The sequence below is a fragment of the Pleurodeles waltl genome, chromosome 5 (genome assembly GCF_031143425.1).
Source record: "Pleurodeles waltl isolate 20211129_DDA chromosome 5, aPleWal1.hap1.20221129, whole genome shotgun sequence".
Taxonomy (NCBI): Eukaryota; Metazoa; Chordata; class Amphibia; order Caudata; family Salamandridae; genus Pleurodeles; species Pleurodeles waltl.
The window spans coordinates 1,493,948,886-1,493,973,025 of record NC_090444.1 but is presented as its reverse complement, the minus strand read 5'-3'; the positions used below and the strand labels follow the sequence as shown (position 1 = coordinate 1,493,973,025).

The window sequence follows — 24,140 nt, the reverse complement described above, 5'->3', positions numbered from 1 at the left end:
ACTTGACAGCTATGTTGAGGGGAACGGGAAACGTGGCAGCAATACGTTTCCCTCATTTGCATTGCTTGACTTTGCTTGGTAGAAAGTGTCACTCATTGTCGTTGAAATGTCACTCAAAATTACAATGAAATTATGAAAATGTCAGACATAACAATCTGAAACCTTGGTAGCTTTACTTCGCTATAAACAATAGAACTTGGATAGAACTGTGTGTGTAGTGCATGAATGCTCAAGTAGTGTTTAAACTTTAAAATACTTGGACACTTATTTAGAATTTTTTTATTAAATGGACATTTTGATGGACAGTTTTTGAAGACCTTGGCATCTGACCTGCAGTGTAAATTGTAAATTTGAATGTTATTTATCAATTGTAATTTGTGGGAGCCGATTTCCTCTGCTCAAACGCATTGCTCGATTCTTGTCTACCCCTCTCCCGCTATACAGGTGGAAGGATCATTATGTGACATGCTTAGGCAAGTCTGTCCTTTTATTCAGCAGCATTTTTAATATGTGTCATTTTAAACCCGTTCTGCTGAGGGTTTTTATGAATCTGCAAGTCCCAGAGTGCCAAGTAGTGTTTCTCAACTAGCCCAGACTGTGTAGGACTTGCACATTTGACGTGGCCACTTCACAACTATGACAGCACGGAGGTTCTGTTTTTGCTTCTGTCCTCTTGCACCAAGAACAGACATAGATTTTCAGGTCTCACTTGTCCCTGTGTTTTTTTTGGTTTGTTTAATATTCCCACATTCCCTTTCCTGCTGCGGTACTAAAATGTAAGGAATATGCAGACCCGGGAAAGAAAATCATGAAACAATCCTCAATTGTGCATACAGCCAACCGAACATGCAAGCGTGCATCCTGACAACCTATTACACTTCTCTGTACGAGAATACATTTTTTTCTAGCTTACGCGTCAAGAATTTTCAATTCTATTAAGGACACAAAGGCGAGGATTATGCTATCCCTTTCTTTACTGATCCAAAATAGCAGCCAATCAAAAACAAGTAAAACAAAAAACTATACATCCCATGATGCATCATATAGTATCACATGGTCCAATCACTAAACATGACCTTTGTCCATAAGACTCTTGACCCTCGACGTCACTTCCTCTTTCTTTGGTCAAAACAGATAGTTCAAATTGAATCGAAATGTCTTACATCAATCCCGAAAAACAGGAGTCAGGAACATCCACTCCCACCGGATAACAAGAACTTGAAGAGTCCAACATGAAACAGTCCCAGGAAGCAGCTATGCACGAAACCTTTCATGAAACCATGAGAATTCAGGAATTCTTCTGATCAGAACCTATAAATAATAAAACAGGTAGGTAATATGCAAAATGGATTGAACATTTTTCAATAAAATTGATATCTCTATAAATAACCTTAAACTGGGTGGGTAAAAAATAACAATAAATCATTCATTTCAACATTAATTGTTTACTCAATATCATATTGCACTTAAGGGTGGGATAATCCTCGTCTCTGTCTCCTTAATAGAATTGAAAATTCTTGACGCATAAGCTAGAATTGTTTTTATTCTATGTCAGGACCGGAGGCTCCGATTATACTAGTTTAAAGCTGTCCCATAACTACAGAGGCTACATCCAAGAAAGGTTTGTGATAGAATTTACGAAAAGTATTTTCTGAAGATCAATCAGCTGCCTTCATAATGTCTTCTAATTAGGAACCCAGAGCATATGATTTAGAGGCCATAGCACCTCTAGCAGAATGAGCTCCAAAAAGGGTGGTATTTATACCCGCTTCATTCATTAACCATCTCATCCATCTAGCTATATTAGCTGAAGTAACTGGTTTAAAAGGTTTCTGCAAAGAAATTAACAATTGCCCTTTCACATCTTGCCTAAATTCTTCTGTAACAACTTCATACTCCTTTAAACATTGAACTACACACAGTTTAGAATTGTCAGGATACATTGGATAAGATACTGACCTGTAATTAGTTTTAGTCCTTCTTGTCACCGAAAAGGTAACCCCTTCCGGGGAATAAACCCTACCAGCTAAGTCTAGAGCTCTGACATCTGACACTCTTTTACAAGAAATAACACATAAAAGCATGTTCAATTTTGCTGAAAGCTGCTTGCGCGGCAAATATCTGTCGGCAGGCCAAGAATCCAAGAGTTTTAAAATAACATTAACATCCCATAACACTGAATATCTAGCTTGAGGAGGTTTAGCGAGTCATATACCTCTCAGAAGTTTACAGATTAGACGATGCTCCCCAACGGGTTTACCATCCAAATGGGAATGTCCTGCCGAAATGGCTGATTTAAAATTGTTGACTGTCCGGTATGCTAAACCTGAACTTGCTAGTTCTGCTAGGAAATTAACAATCAACTCAATATGTGCTTCCACTGGATTGGCACCAACTATTCCATCTGCGCCAAGCTGAGGCATATCTTTTATGTGTACTACTGGCCCAGGCCTGTTTAATGTAGTCCGCAGCTTGTTGTGAAATGTCTGGGGTACTCCATCTTGACCTGAAATCAACCAGGCTAACAGATTCAACTTCCCTGACGAGATCATTGGATTTTGAAGGCCCTCCGGACTCAAGAGAAGATTCCGACGAGGAGGAATGAGAAGAGGAGAGGCACTAGCTAAATGAAGAGCTATGAGGAACCAAGGTTGTGCTCTCCAAAAGGGAGTCTCCAGAACGATCTCTGTCTTCTGTCTCCGAACCTGAGATAACACCTGGCAATCATCAGAAATGGTGGAAAGGCATAACCCCGAAACTGAGACCAATCTTGGAGAAAAGCAACCGTCTTCAATGCACAAGGGTCTGGGCGTCAACTGTAAAATTTTGGTATCTGAAAGTTTAGCCGAGAGGCAAACAGATCCACATCGCAACTGCCCCATTCCTTGATTATCTGGGAAAAAATCATTGGGTCCAGTTTCCAGTCACTGGAATCTGTAAGATATCTGGAATTCCAGTCTGCTATAAAGTTCTGGTCCCCTGGGAGATATTCTGCTATCACCACCAGGCGCTGTGTCAGACACTAATGCCAGAAATCCTTGGCTATCTCTGCTAGAATTCTGGATTTCGTGCCCCCCAATTTGTTGACATACCCCACTGCTGAGACATTGTCCATCCGTAACAGTATGCAACAGTCTGTCTTCTGAGGGGATAGGCTCTTTATCGCAAAGGAACCCGCCAGAAGTTCCAGGCAATTGATATGCAAAGTTTGCTCTCAGTCTGACCATCTGCTTCCAGTCACTAGAGAGTTGCAGATGGCTCCCCACCCCCAGCGGCTGGCATCGGATTCTATCACCACCTCTGGGTGAGACCCAAAGATCGCTCTGCCGTTCCAGGCTTCCATATGATGAAGCCACCATTGAATCTCCGATCTTACCTCGGCAGTCAACGGAATCTGTTCCGAGTAACTCAGACCCTGTTGGAGATGTCTGATTTTGAGTCTCTGTAGAGCACAGTAATGTAAGGGAGCCGGGAAAATCACTTGAATGGACGAGGCTAACAAACCTACTACCCTGGCTATATTCCTTAAAGAGACAGTCGGCCTGGTCAGAACCAATCTCAATTCTCTCTTGATGTTGCAGATTTTTTGCGAGGGAAGAAGGAGTTGACATAGGACTGAGTCTATTCGAAAACCCAGGAAATCTATCACCTGAGTCGGTTTCAACAATGACTTCTGCATATTGATGAGGAAACCTAAATCTTGCAGAAGACTGATGGTCCAGTTCAACTGAGACAGGAGGACTTGAGGCGACTGAGCCATCAATAAAATATCGTCCAGATATATGATCAATCGGACTCCCTTGGCTCTTAGCCATTCCATCACAGGCCTCAGTAGCTTTGTGAAGCACCAAGGGGCTGATGACAGACCGAACGGGAGAGCAAGGAATTACAGGAACTGGCCTCTCCACTGAAACTGAAGAAATCCCCTGTGAGGAGGAAAAATTGGGATCGACAGATAAGCATCCTTTAGGTCCAGACGAACCATCCAATCCCCTTCTAACAGAATATCTCTTAACATGTGAATGCCCTCCATTTTGAAATGTCTGTACAGAATCCAATGATTGAAATCCTTTAGGTTTAAGACTAAACAATGTCCTCCCCCTTTTTTGTCTAGTACAAAAATAGGGCTGAGAAAACCGTAAGGGTGCGGGGAGGAAAACTGTACTGCACCTTTGTCTAATAAAGCCTGAACCTCTTTGTCTATAAAATCTTGATTTGCTAGGGAAAAACACATCTGGAGCAGTGGATTGAATTGCTTGGGGGTGCTGATAAACTCTAGGCGAAAACCCATGACCGTTTGGAGAATTCATGGATCTCCTGTGATCCTTTTCCAATTTCTCAAAAACAATGCCACTCTGCCCCCAAGTGTGACTTGAGAAAAATGAATAATGTTCACCTGTGAAACTTGTGTCTTGAATGGCTCCTTGTTGACCTCTACGAGAGCTTCTGCGGAAGCGAGGACGACCTCCTCTGGGACGAGTGGGGTAGAAGGTGGAGTCTTGTTCACCATACCAACCACCTCTGCCTCTGGGGTAATAATTCTAGGGACTATTGAATGTTCCTCGGCCGGGCATGCGTCCTCCGTAACGACCGGCCCTGACAAAAAGGCCCTGTCTAAATACTTTTTGGAGAGACATTTGGGCTTTGTCTAAGGAGGCAAAGGTGGAACAGAACTTGGACAAATCCTTAATAAAGGAGGACCCGAAAAGAAGACCTTCGGCAGAAAGACCCGCTTCCGAAGTTGCTAAATCTGACAGCTTTGGGTCAATGCGCATGAGAATAGATTTCCTGCGCTAGGAAGGAATAGCGCAATCAGTGTTTCCTAACTGGCAAATTGCTCTTTGTGCCCAACCGATGAGGATGTCAGTGTCTACAGGAGTTCCTGATTCTTTAGACAGATATGCCATCTCGAGGATCTTAGTCAGAGGGCCAGAAAGGTCCAAAAGTTTGTCTTGACAATTCCGCCATGATCTATCTAAACCTTTTTTAGGGTCCTTAGCAAACTTCCTCATGAACGTAACCATAGTAGGGTCTATCTCTGGAGTGTCAGAAACCTTACCCTCTAAATCTGGTCTGGGGCACTCAGCTATTAGACGAGAACAGACTTCTTTATCAAAACATTTTCTCAGGTTAGATTGAACATATTGGGCCACCTAGGGAGGGGGAACCCAGTTGGAAGCTCTAGGATGCATGATTTCTGTGGGATCAAAGTCCAAAACCTGACAAGGCAGGACCCCTTTTTAGCTCTCTTACTGGAGGTCGGAGTATCTGATTCTTCTGAAGCCTCAGAAGACGAATCCTTAGTAGAGGAGGACGTTGAAAAAGAGTCTTCCTTTCGTGAAACATAGTTATGATCCCCACTACGCTTCTTGCGCAGTTTTTCGAAGGCGTCGGTGTGAATCTCGCTAACAATCGCTCGAGTCTCCTCTAGATTCTTTGCTTTAGCCTTTTCTTTTTCACCTTCGGGTTGAGGTTGTAGTCCTTGCACCCAACCCTGAGAACGTGCGTAATCAAAAAGTTGCCCTGAAAAGGGACCCAAGGCTCTCACCAGGGCATCATTCATTGATTGCTGGACTCTAGTATCAAGGGCTTCCACTAAATTAACTTCCAGCTGATTGCCCAAATCTTCTGAATAATATTCAACCTCTTGGTCATCCCACTGAGCCATGTCCAAAAAATATTAAAAGACAATATTATTTAATATATGATATAAGTAAGAATAGGTAACTGAAGTAAATCCATAAGAAAAATACCAATTCAAAAAGTAGAACACTTGTTTATTTGTTCAAGTCCTGAATAATGAAAGACCCCAGCCGCTCCTGCTCAGCTCCTTCTTTAACTGCCTCCAATCCCCACATTCCAGGCAGTACCATTCTAAGAGCAGGGAGAGCAGGAAGATACCATTTCACATAACATAAATAAACGAAGCGTAAAGGGGCAAGATATAATTACCTGAACCTTGAATTACAATTTGCATACATAAATGTTTCCCCAACAAACAGAATACCACACCATCTTTCCCCTTCAAACAAATAACTATAAACATATATACATAATATTATTTTGACATTCCTATTGAGATTCCTAAATAACTATTAATATATACACATTATTTTATTTTGACAATTCTATTGAGATTCCATACACGTCCATCATCCAATTTAACCGCTCCTTTATAGACTTTAATAATTTTAAAGACTCTACTAAAGTGAGACTGCCCTCCACCAGTTCTCCCTGGTAATTTGACTTTAACTAACTCCCCTACCCCAAAATGCATCTCCTTTACAGATTTTCTCGCATCATACACAAGTTTTCTTTTCTCCTGACAGGACAAATGCTTACTCCTTGCTGAAACTCTCCTGCCCTCATAATTGAGATGTTCCTTGGTATAATTTTTAACCCACGGTGGATTTATCACAGTGTGAGGTATACGTTTCCTGAACATGATGAACGGAGATTGACCAGTGCTAGTGTGAGGGGTGAACCTATATTCCTCAACCTTCTTCTTCACCATATACTCCCAATCACAATTTAAATGATTAGCTAACTGGATAGTCTCTTTTAATGTTCTGTTGAAGCGTTCTACCATGCCATTGGTTTCTGGATGATATAATGCACTCTTTTTGTGTAAAATCCCTCTTTTCCTCAAGAACTCACACATAAGTTTGGATGTGAATTGAACTCCATTATCAGTCAAAATAGACTTAGGATTACCCTCTCTACTAAATACTTCAGTGAGGAATTCTAAAACAGTCAAAGAAGACACCTCAGAGACAATCTTGACTTCCGGCCATCTAGATAACTCATCCATGAGGACCACCACATACTTCGAATGAGATTTATAATTCAAAGGCCCCAAAATGTCAATAGATACAGAATCCCACACCTCACTGGGAATTTTTTTGAGTATCATGGGTTGGGTTCTGACTTTCAATGATTTATCTGCAATATTACACTCCACACAATCACGCACCCTTCTCTCGATAGATAAATCCATCCCTGGCCACCAATACACTCCCCTAAGTCTTTCTTTAGTTTTGCAGATCCCATGATGACCACTGTGAGCAAGATCCATAATACGTTCACGCAAATTGCACGCCGGGATCAACCTTTCCCCTCTTAACACAATTCCATTTTGAATGGACAATTCATGCCAAATCTTACCAAAACCATCACCTATACTCTCACTTTTATCTAAAACCTTACCAACAGAAAGTAAATCTCTCACACGGGAAAGTTCAACATCATCATCCACTCCTTGTTTCCATTCTTCCTCAGTAACACATCCATCCGTTACAGCACATACTTTCACCTCCTCATCTACCCACCAGGAACTTTCAGGGTCATCTTCTCCCACTCCTTTATTTCTGAGTCTGGATAAACAGTCTGCAGCTTTATTCTCACAACCTGGCACATACTTTACATCGAAAAAATAATCCTGTAGGCCCACAATCCATTTACAAATACGACCTGAAACATTATCCAAACCCTTCTTCTCAAAAATCTCACGTAGTGGTTTGTGATCAGTGCACACCACAAATTTAGTTCCCCACAGAAATTGTTTGAATTTCTTTATAGCCCAAAAAATTGCCAAAGCCTCTTTTTCAATGGTAGAATATTTATACTCCGCTCCACGTAAACTCCTTGACGCAAAAGCAATGGTTTTGTTCTCATCACCACTAAGTTGTTTCAAAACACAACCTAACCCTTTCTCAGATGCATCCGTAGTGATAGAGCACGGAAGGCCAGGTTGGAAACTATTTAAGGATTGCGCCGATGACAAGCTCTCTTTCAAGTCATCAAATTCCCTTTGACATTCTGAGTCCCACATGAATACAGATCGACTTTTAAGTAAATTTCTGATAGCACAAGTTCTTTTAGCTAGATCAGGAATGAACCTAGAATAATATTCCACCATTCCCAAGAACGTCTGCACATCAGACTTACTTTCAGGTACAGTAAGCTTGATAATAGATTTCACTAGATCATCTTTCGGCTTTACACCTTCTGCAGTAATCATGTGTCCAAGGTAAGAGATTTCATTTTTTTAAAACTTACACTTATCCCCTTTAAGAGTTATACCTTTGTTCCGGAAAATGTTGAGCACACTCCTCACAGATGTTCTGTGTTGTTCAAGAGTACTGGAGAATATGAGAACATCATCTTGAAAAAATTTCACGAAAGGCAACTCACCAAGAAGCTCATTCATGAGTCTTTGGAAGACCGAAGCCGCAGAACATAGACCAAACGGCATCCGGTTGAATTTATAAACACCAAAAGGAGTGATAAAGGAAGTCAACACTTTAGATTCTTCACAAAGCTGAACCTGGTGATAAGCCGAGCTGAGATCCAAAGTAGTGAAAAATCTAGCATTACCTAACGAACTTATCATTTCAGTTATGTTGGGTAAGGGAAACCTGTCTTCAACTACTGCCTTATTTAAATTGCGCAAGTCCACACACAATCTTATGTCTCCATTGGCCTTAGAGGCAACCACAATGGGTGCAATCCATTCCGCAGCCTCAACTTTTTCAATGATACTTTCTGATTCTAATCTCTGAAGTTCCTTTCTCACATTGTCTCTTACACTAAAGGGTATACTTCTAACTTTGCACATTACAGGTATTGCTCCTTTCTTAAGTACAATGCGATGCTTGTAGCCCTTAACACACCCAATTTTGTTGGAAAATACCTCAGGAAATTCATTCATGAGATCTTCACCCTCCATACATACCTTCTGCACTTGAACTTGAGGGTTAGCATTAGGATTCAATATAATTTTAAGTAATTTTTGATGAGGCCATCCCAAAATCGTGTCACCCACAACAGGAATATATATTTTTCCTTCAATTACGTTTCCCTTGAACGTGATCTTAGCCTCAAAGTACCCTCTTAACTCAATAGGTTTCCCACCATAACTAAACGGCATAACATCCGGAGGGAGAAGAGTCACATTGTTGATAAAGTATTTCAAATAATCTGACTCCGAAATCAGGGTTAACTTTGCGCCTGAATCCATCATCATGGAAACCTTGATCCCATTTACATCAACCTCATCAATGGGATAATCACAATTTACCCTGGCAATACAATTTACATCATTAACAACCTGTAACACAAACGACTTCTCTTCCTCTTCATCACTGCAAGCATACTCAATTTCATTCACTTTCACCATTTTCTTCTCACTTGACTTGCAACATCTAGCAAAATGCCCTCTTTTACCACATTTTTTACATAACATGTTAATTGCTGGACAATCCTTGCTATTGGCTAAGTGTGATGAAGAATTACACCTATAGCATAACAGTTTAGATTTGAGTGATCCAGTCGGTTTCTTTGTTGCCACCTTGGTTTCAACTAACTGGATATCCCTCAAGGCATTTTTAGATTTTCTTAAGTTTTCCATGCAAAGTTCAGAATGTTCAATTTGTTTTGCCACCATTATAACTTCATCCAAATTTGGATCACCTTTGGACCACAAGGCTTCTCTAATCTTGTCGCTCTTACATTCCAGTATAAATTGGTCCCTAATGCGCTCCTCCAAAGTGTCACCAAATTTACATTGGGCAGCCAATTTACGCAAAGCAGTCACAAAATCCTCCACTGTCTCAGTTTCACTTTGCTTACATTTACCAAAGTAGTACCTTTGTAAAATAATGGACACTTTAGGGAGATAATGTCTATCCAACCTGAGCAAAGTTAATTCAAACTCATTCAAATTTGTGTCGCCTTCCGCTCCATCTGGTGAATCAATTACCGGTAAATTCTCCAAAATCTCCTGACCTTCTGCACCCAGACAATGTTGGAGAATTGAAGTTTTCCGTTCTGCAGATAAATTGCTGCCACAAACTCGAATGTATGTAAGAAAAACCTTTTTCCATTTACTCCATGGTATAGGTGGATCACCAGGTAAAGACAAGAAAAAGGGGGGCGGTGTTATATTCTGCATTCTCTCAGATATACTCTTACTTAAATGCAACCCTTTGAAATGTAAAACTGCCTTAAATGTTAATAATCATGTGTAACAAAGCAGAGCATATCAAAAGAATACATAGTTGAAAACAAAGAGGAAAAAAAAACAATAGTCTTACAGCACTTGCTAGTGAGGTTGCTAAAGCTTGTGCGTTGCCTAGCAACAGAACCTTAATGCTGAGATAGAAGCATTGGCCCAAAGCCAAGATAAATACCCAACTTTTCTTAAACACAATGAAACAAGGTAATTATCAAGTTCAGCTGAACACTTCAAGACTCATGTTGGCAGGCATCCAAAGTAAATACCAAGCTCCGACAATCTTCTTAGAAGCACAGCAGCTCTAATAATTGTGAAATGTAAACATTGGCTGGGAGCCAAAACAACATCACAAGGTTAAATCCTTTCTTCGATAGTTTCAGCTGAACACTCTTTTGTTGGTAGGCAGCCAAAATCAATACTGAGCTCCGATGTTTTGGCATCACACGTTAAATCCTTTCATCCATAGTTTCAGCTGAACACTCTTTTGTTGGCAGGCAGCCAAAATCAATACCGAGCTCCGATGAGCTAATTCTGTTTGAAGCAGGGATAGCACAATGTGTTAAGCTTCAAAGTAAATATTGGCAGGTGGCCAACATGAAATGAAACTCATCCGAATTCCTTCTCCTCCTCTGTCAATTAATAGGCGAAGGGCAGACGGCCTAAAGTAAACACAGATCCTTCAGTTCTAACGGCCTTAGGAGAGGAAATCCCTTCAGCTTCAGCCGTTGCCTAGGAAACCAGCAATGTCGAACAGCATGAATAGCTCTGGTTTAAAAGCTCAGATGAGAGCAGGTCCTGGGGTCAAAAAGTCACTCGTCGCCAAAATGAAGTAAATCCATAAGAAAAATACCAATTCAAAAAGTAGAACACTTGTTTATTTGTTCAAGTCCTGAATAATGAAAGACCCCAGCCGCTCCTGCTCAGCTCCTTCTTTAACTGCCTCCAATCCCCACATTCCAGGCAGTACCATTCTAAGAGCAGGGAGAGCAGGAAGATACCATTTCACATAACATAAATAAACGAAGCGTAAAGGGGCAAGATATAATTACCTGAACCTTGAATTACAATTTGCATACATAAATGTTTCCCCAACAAACAGAATACCACAGTAACCTTTTGAACAACCAGTTTAAAATGTCTTTAAATATCTTCAGACAATGGTGGGGGAGTGTAAAAACCCCAAATCAGGCAATAGAGGAAAGTGCCCTAATAAAGTGTGGAGGGAGCTGCCTGAAAACACTCTCGGCAGAAGCCTAATCACAATTTTACAACCCTCGCTAAGTTTACCACAAGCGGGGCGTCAGGGAGCAGTATTGTATGTCAGAAGGACTGCAGGGAACACACGCGCTAAGCCTGGACGAGGCGATCGATTCAAAGCACAGAAAGAATCGGCTTGTTCTGAGGCACGTGCGCGCGCAACAGCAAAAAAGGAAAGAGAGACTGCGTGAAGCATGCAGCTCCGCTCCACCAAAATATGGGCAATAAATCGGCAAAGCCGATCTCACACACACGCGGAGAAGGGTGCGTTTAAATAAACAGTATAAGCGCGCTGAATCGCGACACTTGAAACAACGAAACACTTCGATAAAAAAGCATTTAAACACATGTAAATGACAGAGATAAATTTGAGATTACTTATCTGCTGCGCAGCAGCGAAGAAAGAGGAAGTGACGTCGAGGGTCAAGAGTCCTATGGACAAAGGTCATGTTTAGTGATTGGACCATGTGATATTATATGAGGCATCATGGGATGTATAGTTTTTTGTTTTACTTGTTTTTGATTGGCTGCTATTTTGGATCAGTAAAGAAAGAGATAGCATAATCGGAGCCTCCGGTCCTGACATAGAATTACCGGTGATCTGATCCGTTGCTGCTACTTCTCCATGTACACATACATTACACTGTCAAAGATGATCTACACAAAACAGAAACCAAAGCAATTCTACTGACAGAGCGCTGGACAGCCAAGTGTGAGCGATGGATGTTATAGTCCGAACCACCCTGTTATTTTTCCGAAGGCTTATTTTCATTCAGCAGACCGTTCTGTGTCATGGAATGAAAGCCCTTGCTACTGCGAGTCGTGAATAAGCTTTTGCAACCAAATAATCCATACATATTGGTTTGCTGCGCAGTGTAGTTCTAGTGACTGACTAGCTCAATTTGTTAGAATGTGCTGTTGATAATGCCCCAGTTCCGGGTTTGATCCCCCTGAGGAACGTTTCCATTTTTTCTTCTTTTTTTTTATTTTTTGCACTTTTTGTTTAAAATTGAAGAACCTCAGAGGCAAAATTCCAATGAGATCTCCAGGATGCAAATGAAAGAGCAATGATTAATGCAGGAGGAGAGTTTGAAACAATAACACCCTTTACTCAAGATAAAGTTAAAAAATTTGAAACATCCAACCCCACTTACTTACTTTTCCACTCCATGTATTTACTTATTCTATTTTTAATAGCAATGTTAATACAACACTAATTAGGCCAACAACACTGGCTTTTGTATGGTGCAAGCATACAGAAATGCACAACATTTATGCATTAATGCATGCTAGCATTTATGAAAACCTAAGGAGAGATTGAGGGATTTAAAATCAAGAGTAATTAACTGATCTACTAACTTGCATTATAGTGGATGATTTTTTAAATGACAGGAGAGTAAAATAACATTTTCTCCTTCAATATTCATGAGTCTTCCTCTTAAACCGGAAGCTTTGTTATGTATAAGACATTGACATGGATCACACATGCATAAGCAGAAGGAAAAAATACATAGGTATGTCTAACCACACGCGCATCCCTGTATACACAGACACTGATACACACAACCCTCCAGACATACTGGCTCCCACTCAGACATACCTACAGCCACAGGTCACACAGACCACCAAGTCTAAAGGCATCAATGCACACAGAGAACAGCAGCCTCCCATGTACACACACTACATACATGCCAGCAGACCCAATTCAGACTCACACATTTCTAAAGCCAAACATAAAAGCACATAAGTGCTCACACACCCATCCACAGACCTGCACAGGCACTCACACACCCACTCACTGACCTACACCAGTACTCACACACCAACTACCGGACACATAGCACCACTCACACACCCACTCACAGACACACACAGGCACTCACACACTCATAGCGACACTCACAGACCCACTCACAGACACACACAGGCACTCACACATCCACTCACAGACTCACAAAGCACTTTTGCACCCACTCACAGACCCATAGAGGCATCTCACACCCACTCACAGACCCATAGCACCACTCACTCACAAACCCACTCACAGACACACACTGGCACTCACGCACAAACTCATAGCACCACTCACACACCCACTCACAGACCCATACAGCCACACATACAGGGACTCACCAACCTATACAGCTGCTCACACACCCACTCTCAAAGTTTAGAGGTTACAGTTAGGAAATACAATTAAAAAAAGCACAGAAATTCACTGAAAAAAACAAAGGTTACAGGGAGCGGGTGTATAAGTACTTGTCGGTCTAAGAATGGGTAAGTCAGTGGTCATTCTGGTGTATGAGAGAGTGTATCAGGGATTGTATGGGGGTGTGAGTGGTCTTCTAGATGATGTTATCAGTGATGTCATTTGAGATGTAATCAGTGATGTCCCTGACCATGTTATGATTGATGTAATATGTGAGATCATAAGCAGTGCATTGTGGGGGCATAAGTTATAAATGTGTATGAATAAAATCTGAGCCTTTCTATAACATCTCTGTAACCTTTGTTTTTTTCAGGGAATTTCTATGTTTTTTTCAAATTCGATTTCCTAACTATAATGTCCCTATAAGCTTTGTTTTTTTCAGTGACTATATCTCTCTCTATATATCTATATCTATATATATATGTACATATATATATATATATATATATATATATATATATATATATACATATATATATAGATATATATATATATATATATATATATATATATATATATATATATATATTTTAACCAAATGGTCAGACTTATTTTCTCAAACGCTCACTCAGCTCACTCAGCTGTTGTTGCTGGTAACAAAGGAGACCACACTCGAAAGTATTGTATATCCCAAAATTAATTTACCACACTCCAAAAATCCTTTTAGGCAGGTTTATTTAGAACACAGCAACCACCAATGCATTTCAAATCCTCCTGAGTCTTGTTCACGGTAAATGAGTCTCTTTTCTCATTTTCCTTAAATAGTGTAATTTCATCACTACCATCCCACTGCATTCAGTTTAACCCAATAGTATCATACAAAAAAACACACACATTTCAAATTATACAAAATTGAGAGAATTTACAACAATTGCTATAAAATGCTGAAATAATACTAATTACCTTTTTCAAAGCTAAGATTCCCACCAAATGCTTAATCTCTGTATTTTAGCATGTTCATTACCATTTTTCAAGAACTCAGTTTCCATTATGTAAACTGTTTTATACGAATATTCTTAGTTTTAAGGAGGATAGGATTAGCATGTTCCATTCATAAAGCTATTACTTATATGCTGAATAGATTCATATTTTGAATGGTTACTTATAGCTCAGTGCTTTCTTTTACAATTTCAAAAAATTAAACACATTTAAATAGTTCCATACTGCTTATTGCATGTTTCAGTACTTATTATATCATTGTCGGCTAAGTGCCCTTGTGCTCCAGAAATCTAATGGTGCATTTAATTGCAGATGGGTTACGTTGTTTTCTCGATAATAAAACTAACTGCTCAATTAGATAGAATCCACAACCATTTGCTTATAAAACTGCATTCCTAGATCAAAGTTTAATTTTGATAATAGTATTTAATATTTTTTATAGTTCATATCTATTCCCACAGATCAAATTGAATGTTATGTTATCTTTATCCTCCTTATTCAACCATTAACAATATTCTTTGGTAGTCATTTTACAAACCAATGTGAGACTCACATTTATCAATGGATAACAATGCTATTCAGATAGTCATTTGATTCAATGTTCCACTAACCACTTCCAGTATCAATTTTGATGTTATCTGCCCCTTGTAGATGTACAAAGAGTTCTTCGCCCACATTCAGCCCATACGGGATCCTTGTATGGAGTTGAATAATGTATTTACTTTCAAGTTGTCTCATCAATAATGTTCTGTTTCCTCCACGTTCATTGATATTTACCTGCGGCAAACTAAAAAAACAATATACTTCTCCAATCTGTGGTGTGACATTTGTTATGATGTCTAGCAACTGCACAGCTTCGATCCTGATGTTGAATTGCTCTAATATGTTCCAATATTCTCTTCTTCAGTGGGCATATCGTGCTTCCCACATATTGTAATCCACATTCACATTGGATCAAATACACCACAAATTAACTATTGCATGTCAATGTCTGCACAACCTGTACTTCTCTTCCTTTATAATCTGTAAAGAACTTTGTGTTTTTCGCAATTTGGCATGCCTTGCACTTATTACATTTATGAAACCCTGTTTACTTATATTTAACCAGTTGGTTCTAGGATGTTCCAAATAATGGCTTGTAACCAACATGTACTTTAAAGATCTCAATCTCCTATATGTTACTTGTGGTCTTGTTCCTACTATTTGTTTTAGATCCTGATAACTCCTTAGGATCTTCCAATATCTTCTGAAGATGTTCTCAATCATTTTGCTCTCTTTACTATATGTTAGTATAAGACGCGGTCCATCATTTCCTTCTTGTTTCTCAGAGATCTTAACTTTATTGTCAAGCAAGGTTTGCTGACGGGTTCTTTTTTTGGCTTTTGCTGCTCCTAGTTCTACATTTACCTTTGGATATCCTCTCCTAAGGAATCTTTGTTTGACATCTCTAAATTGTATTTCAATTTCTACATCATTTGAACAGTTTCTTCTAGTTCTTAAAAATTCACCAAAGGGATAACTCCTTAATAATGGCTTGGGATGGAAACTTGTCCGTGTAATAAACTGTTTGTAGATGTTTCATTCCTATACATAGTTGTATGCAACTGCTTATTGTCCACATACACCTTGAAATCTAGGAAATGAATCTGTGTTGGACCAATGTCAAAAGTAAACTGAAGACCATAGATGTTTTGATGTAGTAATTGGAAATATAATGCAAAGTCTTCCTTGGATACATTCCATATTATGAAAAGGTTGTGAATGTAACGTAGCCACAGGACAATCTTATCCAGATGTTCCTGATATTGATCTTGCCATGCTACTTCTCATTCCCACGATCCCATAGTAAGATTTGCATAACTAGGAGACAATGAAATTCCCATGGCTGTACCTTGTCTTTGCTTGTACACTTGACGATCAAACAAAAATACATTATTTTGGAGACACATTTTAACCATCTCTATCAGCATCATTGAGTGTCTTGATTCCTTTAAATTCCTCTGTTTTAGAAAATGTTCCAAGGCATGAAGACCTATTTCATGACGAATCAATGTATGAAGTGAAACCACATCTATGGTCACTAAGAAAAAATTAGGTTGCCATTATATGTCTGCAATTGCTTTTAGAAAATCTCGTGTCCTTTATATATGAACTCAATGTAGTTACCATTGGAGCAAGATAGTAATCTACATATTTGGAAATATGATCAAATACTGATCCACAAGCAGCTATAATCGGTCTTCCAGGTAGATTCTTAAGTGTTTTGTGAATTTTAGGCAGGAAATATATAGTTGGTTGAATCGGAAAATCTTGATTTAGGAATTTCAATTCTTCTTTGTTGATCAAAAGTTCCTGATGCCAATGCCTCAACTGAATGTTGACTTGACTCAATATTTCTTGTGTGGGATTTGTATCTAATTTCTGATAATTCTGTATGTCATTTAATTGTCGCATTGCTTGTTTAACATAATCCCTTGAATTTAAAATGACTACATTTCCCCCTTTATCAGCTGGTTTTATAATGATTTTTTCATTGCTCATTAATTGATCTAGAGCCCTTCTTTCCAATTGAGTCATGTTCTCACCTCCTTGAGATTGTTTCTGAAGTTGCACTGTTTCCAACTCTGCTATTACAGCATCATGGAACAGGGCCACTTTATTGCCTGGATTGTGAATGGGACAGAATTTTGATTTAGGATTGAAGTGACTATATGTATGATCATTAATTGAAATACCCAACTGATTCATAATTTCCATTGTAGTAACTTCCTCTTCCTCTAAATTGTGCATTAAGTCATGACATACTTTCACATCTTGTAATTGTTCGGTCAAAAGTTCAGTGTCTGAATGTGACCTTATTGACTCCTTACCTTCAATAGGATGTTTAGCAAAGTGTTTAGCTCGTTTAATTTTCCTTATAAATTTGTATGTGTCAATTTTTGTTTCAACTCTGTCAAAATGATGCTCTGGACAGAATGATAGCCCTTTATTTAGCACTTTGTTTTCCTCTTTTGAAAGTTCATAATCTGATAAATTTACCACAAGGTTTTCTTCAGTGTTATCACTTGCATTTATTTCTTCTGTCTGTTGCGTAGAGGATAATTTCTTCTTTCCTCTCCCTCTTCTGATTTTTCTGTGTTTCACTGTGCGAATTTTGCTCTTGGGTGGCCTCTGCCCTCACTGCGTCCTCGGATCCTGCCTTTTGATGATTGTTGGTCTTGATATATAATTTGCATCTCTTCTAGTAATGTTGTTTTTATTCTTGATTCACCAATGTCTTCATTTTCAATCAGTTCAATATCAGATTCATTTACAATTTCTGTTGTGGTAGGAATAGTTATTTTCAAATCTGTTGTGTATTTTTGTTTAATAACCTCAAACCGTTTAGCAAATGTCAAGATTGAACCATTTTTATAATCATTTTCATCTCTATGAAATGTCCTCTGTTTTCGTGCCTCTACCTCCAATTCATGTTTATCCAATCTTTCTTCCATTTTTTGTCTTAATTTGGCAATCATGTCTATGTTTTGTAAAGCTGTCAGGTTATCCTCAGTCTCCTTTACTGAGTTTTTTATTATCTCCACATCTATTTTTGTATACTTTATCAAAATTAACATCATGTTACGAGAATAAGTCATGCTGTTTTCTTCCCATTTAAGTAGTAGTTCAGGTTTGACATCAGGATGATTAGGTAATGGAAATATACAAAGTCCCCTTGGTACTCTCCCCATTTCTACATATTTGTAGTGTCATAATATCTCAGCGTTTTGTAATTTCCTTTCTATAAAGTTTTTCTAGTTGTGAAAATAAGACTTGTATATCATTCAAATCTTTTTGTTCATTATTCGTTCTCATAATTGGATCATTGTGTTATAAACTTGAAAAGATGTTCTCTGCTTTCTGAGCCCGCTTTGCCGCTCTCGCTTCCATTCTCTCAACAAAAAATATGTCTTTCAAAAACTCACAAAGTTGCTAATATTTATATTATTATTTATCTGCCGGATTTAGGCCTATTAGTTAAGTCTGCATCAATGTTTTTTTATTTGTTGCACTTCTTGGTGTCGTATTGGCAAGAGGAGTCTTTACTATAATTAAAATAATGCTTGCAGTGAAAATATACGAAGCGTTTCTTTTACCTTGAGAGTCTCCCACGTTGTATAGTGTCCTCCGACCCTAGACTTGCAGCACTCTATCACAGGCATTTAATGGGCCTCTTTGTTCCATGTCAAACATCTGTTTGTTTTTATGTGACATTCCTTGATTGTTTATGTCATAAATTTTTCTCGCACTGTCGCCATATCTTAAGCCTGTCACTTCGTCTTTATGTTCCTTAGAACACGTCCTAGACATACAATGCGTTTCTTATCAGAGAACTTAACACACCACTGCCGCCAGAGTTTCACTCCTTTGTAGGACCGTGAGCACCTTTCTTTACGTTATGTTGTATTGACTATCTTCGTATCCTTTCTTTCATGCAGTGCTCTCTGCTATCACTTGTGTAAAGGCACTTTCCACATATTGTCTCTGTTATTGCAGCAGCGCGACTTCAACTGAAGATATATATCTTGAAAACAAACCATTTCTTTCCTCAAAACAGAGTAGTGAAATCCTGTCATTAACTTGCGTTTAATCTTCAGCACTACTGGTCGCGTTCAATCTTGGGCATTGTTTGCTTCCTTGGTTACCAATGAGGGAACGTTTTTAGTTGCCGATGTGTACGAGCAGTTTCTTTTGACTCCTTGTTTCACCAAATATTGCAATCTATTTTAAATCATTCCTCCTTCGCCACTATTGACAATTACTTAAGCTTGATTATTCTTGTGTAACTCGCATATCGGGTGACGCCTTTAAACAATTATAGTTTAACCAAATGGTCAGACTTATTTCTCAAAGGCGCACTCCGCTGCCAGTGCTGGTAACAAAGGAGACCACCCACGAAATATTGTATTTCCCAAAATTTATTTACCGCACTCCCCAAAAACTTTTAGGCAGGTTATTTTTAGAAAACAGCAACCATCAACGTGTTTCAACTCCAACTGAGTCTTGTTCACAGTTAATGAGTCTCTTTTCCCTTTTTCCTTAAATAGTGTAATTTCATCACTACCATCCCATTGCATTCTGGTTGTGATAGTTTAACCCAATAGTATCATACAAAAAATCACACAAATTTCAAATCATAAAAAATTGAGAGAATTTATTACAATCGCTATTATTATATATACACACATTACACAGTGGCAGGCTCTCTGCACAGGAGGAGCATTTTTGGATGTACTAAACACTTTGGCATCGTTTGACAAATCAGCATAAATCTTAAAAAAATAAAAGTTGAGCCACCTCAGCTCCTTCCTGTATAGTTTCAGGGTAATCCATCAAGTGAAGGGCAAGAAAATCGGGGTTCCTAAATGGCTGATTTCCCATGTTAATTCCTATAGGAAACATCTGACATAGGCACTGAAAAAAGGCTGAATGGAATTTCACAGAATAAAAAAAAATTGAGGATAACTTCGAAAGCATGCTTTTTGTGATTTGCTGCAAATCTGTTTAAGCTGTTTTTGAGTAATTTCCATTTAAATGGGTGCTTTGCTGGTCATAAAGGAATGAAAATAGGTATATCATCACTGTTGATGTCCACATATGCTCTGATCGGTCACTTTTAAAGGGACTAGTCAATCTTGATTGTCTGGTCACAACATAAACACTATGTTGGGGAAGCAGTACAAGATTCAAGGACAATGAAAAAAACTTATAAGGATCAGGATGAGAGCACCCTGACCCCAGTGGTATGAATCACCTTTGAGAGAAAACAGTTTTCTCTCATGATTTTCTCATAGAGGTTATAGAAGGTGCTCAAGAAGTCAAAATGAGAGCACATTTTCTATAGCTCTACTCTATCCTCCTCAGCCATTTGAAAATTAAGTTTCAGTTCCGAGTAAAACATGTACTTCCAACAGCAGCAGCTTGTTAGTTGATTACCCACTGTGCTATTGCAGCTTTTCACAGAAACAACTTGAGTGATAGTATTCTGTATTTATGAAAAAACTGTAGCACACCGTAAGCCATTTTTATGGAATCAAAGCTTTAAAACTGAAAGAGATGAAAAAATGAGAGGGTAATTTTTGTCATATAAATCTTAATTATTGCTCTCTTTAGCTGAAAAGGGACACCTTCCTGCAGAAAACAATCATTCATGGCGTTTTGCTGTTTCTATGTGTGCTGCAGGATTCAGCACATGGAGAAATAGGAAAACCGAGGAAAAATAAAAGTATTTCTCCTCGATGCACCATGCTAACGCAACCCATCGGGTAGCATTAGTTTTTGGTGCTGCCTCAAGTTTATGATTCCTTATAAATATGGGGTAGCGTCCAAATTCAATGGGTGTTACAGTGGAACGCTCACAGCAACACCCATTGAATGGCCCTTCCACACTAAGTGGTGCTTGTGAAGGGGTTATATATTTGAAGGCGGCATTAAGCCACAAAAACGTGGCTTACTGGCACCTTGTAAATTTTGCTCAAGGTATTGTGCCACCAGAGCGTCGCTAAAAGTGATGATCAAGTGGCCGAAGGGTCTCGTAAATGAGGCCCCTAGTATTTAGAAAAGCCCAAAAAGGGAACTTGACATGCCTTGTAGGAAGAACATTACACTCAGTTTGTCTCCTGGGATACATTCCTGACAGTGAAAGCACTTTGCCCTTGCCATCTTTTTCTCTGTGACACCAGAGTCCAGCGATGAGTATAAGGTTACCCATCCAGGGAGTGTCAAGCCACACTAGGTTAACTGAGAGTGCGGTCCTTGTCTGACAAACCTAGATTCCAGACAACTCCCCTGTCTCCAAGCCATCAGGCTTGAGATCACCTAGGGACCCGAAAGATCCTTCTGTGAAATTTGACAGGTCACCCTGTAGACACACACCACTACCTTCCACTTCATTCATCTCAGAGGCTCGGTCTGAGGCAGGAGACTGCCAGGGCTGAGTCCTCTACAGCCTCTCCTTCTCACAGCTCAGAGTGACAATCACTACCAGAGGTGTCTGGTACACCTGAGGTATCCTGCTCAGGGCACCCTCCCTCAAAGCAGGAACCATCTGGCCTACTGGCTCAGGGCACCCTCTCTCAAAGCAGGAACCACCTGGCCTACTGGCTGTGCCACTGTAGTTTCCAAATGCCTTCTACGTATTCTCTTTCTCAGGGGCCTCTGATAACATCTCCTAATGTTTCTTGAATGTGGCTTCCTCTGGTTGTTATTTCAATGAATGTTGACTCTGTGTCATTAGACATAGGGTCTCATACAGACAAAGAGTGACTTTGTAGTAATACACCTTGATTTGGGATCTAGCCATTACTACAACGTTAGCTTCGTTCTTCATGAAAGAAAAAAATAAGTGAGCTTACTGACGATAACTGCACGTATTTTCAACTCTTCTTACTGGTGTGTAAAGTCTTCTGTCTGCCAGTGTGTTGTTTTCCGATAGATAGAACATGTCATACGAGAGATAGCTGAATAACATTCCTGTCGAGTAGCTTCATTCAAACATTCTCCTGATGTTGATGATATGGAAAGCAAGAGTTTATCGGGGACGTGTTGCAGGCTCCTCCTAACTGATGGGAGGTACTGTCCTGCACTCATATTACACACTCACAGTTGCTATTCTCAAAGGCACTCATGTTTTCTGTGTTATAAAATGAGCTGGTATGTGTGGTGTATTAAACCCATTGAAGGAGATGCCACTGCAGCAGTGGACAAGGAGGAACCACTTTCCTGCTATTGATGATAAAATAAATAAATAAGAGACACATTTTGCTTACCAGATCTAATTTTTTTAATAAAATAATATGTTTCATATTTTATCAATTTTACCTGACAAATATCATAGAATAACTGCAGAAAGTAGAAAAAGCACACACTGTACTTTCCGGAAAAAAATTAGATTGTCTGTGAGCCACCTACACATAAATATTAGTAATTTGTGAAATTAAAAATGCATTGGCACATAGAGAAACATGGCCTGTCAAGAATGTGTATTGGCACTTAGAGAAACATGGCCTTTCAAGAATTGCTCTACTTGACGATTATTATGTGTATAATTGAAAGCCTTTCAGATACAGATACCACCAGGATTTCTTACATGGTTTTAAGATTATTTAGCACATGTAAGAGTTGAAAGACACCAACTTTTCAATGGCTTCAGAATGTAACATTATGTTTCTTTCAGATTTTTGTATGAGATGTATCATATACCAAAGATAGGTTTTACAGCTAGGCAACTTTAGCGACACAAAAAGATGATGGACGGAGTGCTGACAATGCAAACACTCACCCCCAGTCACAGATCTGGGTTTAATCCATCGTTCTTTTGCTCACCATGCCAGCCCAGTTTGGACCCAGCCATATGCAAATCAGTCTTGACCCAGTTCCTCATGGGAACAGTCCAGCCTGAACTGCAAGGCCAGGTCCTCCCTGGACCGGAAACAAGCATCCTGGGACCAGTTTTGGGGTTTCACCCCTCATCAGCCAGGCTAGCTTGATTCCAGTGGCACAGTGAGCAAGGGACCCACGTCTGGGCATACCCTTCCCACTTAGGGCAACTTTAGCGATACAAAAAGATGATGGACGGAGTGCTGACAATGCAAACACTCACCCCCAGTCACAGATCTGGGTTTAATCCATTGTTCTTTTGCTCACCATGCCACCCCAGTTTGGACCCAGCCATATGCAAATCAGTCTTGACCCCGTTCCTCATGGGAACAGTCCAGCCTGAACTGCAAGGCCAGGTCCTCCCTGGACCGGAAACAAGCATCCTGGGACCAGTTTTGGGGTTTCACCCCTCATCAGCCAGGCTAGCTTGATTCCAGTGGCACAGTGAGCAAGGGACCCACGTCTGGGCATACCCTTCCCACTTAGGGCAACTTTAGCGACACAAAAAGATGATGGACGGAGTGCTGACAATGCAAACACTCACCCCCAGTCACAGATCTGGGTTTAATCCATTGTTCTTTTGCTTACCATGCCACCCCAGTTTGGACCCAGCCATATGCAAATCAGTCTTGACCCTGTTCCTCATGGGAACAGTCCAGCCTGAACTGCAAGGCCAGGTCCTCCCTGGACCGGAAACAAGCATCCTGGGACCAGTTGAGGGAATCACCCCTCATCAGCCAGGCTAGCTTGATTCCAGTGGCACAGTGAGCAAGGGACCCACGTCTGGGCATACCCTTCCCACTTAGGGCAACTTTACAGCTAGGCATACAATTAAATTAACAAACTCTAATATCTTAGATAATTTTGAATACATACTGCGTCTTTAGTGAAAAGCCCTTCCTGCAGTAAATCTCCAGGAAACGTTGGCCCTGATTCACAAAGGTAAACTTAGACCAGAAGTCTAACTGTACTAATAGTTAAGTAAGACTTTTGGTCCAACTTTGAACTTTTGGTGTAAACATAGACCAAAAGTCTAAACTTAGACCAAAAGTCTACCTTTACCACTAGTAAATTTAGACTTTATGTCTAAACTTAGACTTTTGGTCTAACCTTAGGTCCTGATTATGAGTTTGGCGGGCCCACCTATAGCCCACCAGACCGGTGGGGAGGAGAGCACCGCAGAGCTCTCCCCCCTATCCAGCCTAAATTCAATGTTTCCACCTGAAACCTCCCTATTACGAGGTTTCCACCGGTCACCCTGCTGGAAACAGTGTGGCGCCATTGGTGCAGCTCCTCAGGGAG

General features: G+C 39.8%; 1 protein-coding gene across 1 annotated transcript in view; it reads left to right on the top strand.

The window, feature by feature from the left end:
• The window catches only part of HCRTR2 (hypocretin receptor 2), an 818,959-nt gene that overhangs the window by 693,224 nt on the left and 101,595 nt on the right, over nucleotides 1-24,140 (top strand). The window lies entirely within an intron of this gene.